Raw genomic sequence first — 1,199 nt, 5'->3', positions numbered from 1 at the left:
GGGGAGCGTGGCTAGAAAATTATTTACAACGGAAATAAATGAGACCACTCTTGGGGAAAAGTCAAGATGAAGAGTGGAAATATTTTGCGAGACCTTTGAAAGAACATGCTCAGGTGCAGTGGGTTCAGAAATCTGTATGACTTAAGATTGCAGCCACCAGTGCAATATATTAATTTATTCCCAGAAAAAGATGGGAGGCATTGGTCATCCTATTCATTGTCCAAATTGAGCCTATCATTGCCATGTCTGCATTGCCCCTTCCTGTCGAGGTCTATTCCAGAATATTCCACACCTGAAAACTCTTTTCTTTCTGCCCAAGGATTCCCCAGGGATCAACGCTACCTACACAGTAAGTGGAGCTCACGTACTAATTCACACGCAACGTCAATTGAACCTAACATTATCGAGGGAGCAGTAAATCTCACTTGTTGTGATTACTTCCCACAGAGTTTGAACTTGGGGGAACAGTCGGTGTACGGTAACCTAAAAAGGTAGGATTCATGCTGCTTCTTCAATTGTCAAACAATCAACCTATATTGGAAATCCATCTTGCTAAACATCCACCTTCATATCATGTATCTCTCAATTTATGTGTCAAATGTCTGTTTATTAGCTAACAGTTTCTCTATCTATCTATCTGTATCTATCTCTATATATCTCTATCTATCTAACTATGTATATCTATCTATCTATCTATCTATCTCTATCTATCTTTCTCTATCTATCTGTCTATCTTTCTCTATCTATCTCTATCTATCTATGTATCCATCTTTCTCTATCTATATCTATATCTATCTATCTAACAACCAAAAGAACTGCAGATGCTGTAAATTAGGAACAAAAACAAAGTTGCTGGAAAAGCTCAGCAGGTCTGGCAGCATCTGTGAAGGAGAAAACAGAGTTAACGTTTCGGGTCCGATGACCCTTCCTCAGAACTGATGGTATGTATGTATCTATCCACCTATATCTATCTATCTATATCTATCTGTATGTGTCCATCTATCCACCTGTCTGTCTATCCATCTGTCTATCTATCTATCTTTCTCTACCTATCTCTATCTACCTATCTATCGGTCTATCTCTATCTATCTATGTATCTATCTTTTTTTATCTATCTATCTAGCTATTTATCTATCTATCTTTATCTATCTATATCTATCTATCTATCTATCTATCTATCTATCTATCTATCTATCTAT

At 36.9% G+C, this 1,199-nt stretch overlaps 1 long non-coding RNA gene across 1 annotated transcript in view; it reads left to right on the top strand.

The window, feature by feature from the left end:
- The first annotated feature begins 315 nt into the window (after window positions 1-315).
- Window positions 316-1,199, top strand: part of LOC125487911 — a 1,980-nt gene continuing 1,096 nt past the window's right edge. The window contains exons 1-2 of the long non-coding RNA XR_007266152.1: window positions 316-349; window positions 448-491. This is a non-coding gene — a long non-coding RNA (uncharacterized LOC125487911). The remainder of the gene's footprint in view (window positions 350-447; window positions 492-1,199) is intronic.

The sequence above is a fragment of the Rhincodon typus genome, chromosome 47 (assembly GCF_021869965.1).
Source record: "Rhincodon typus isolate 14 chromosome 47, sRhiTyp1.1, whole genome shotgun sequence".
NCBI lineage: Eukaryota > Metazoa > Chordata > Chondrichthyes > Orectolobiformes > Rhincodontidae > Rhincodon > Rhincodon typus.
This window is presented reverse-complemented; position numbering and strand designations above follow the sequence as displayed.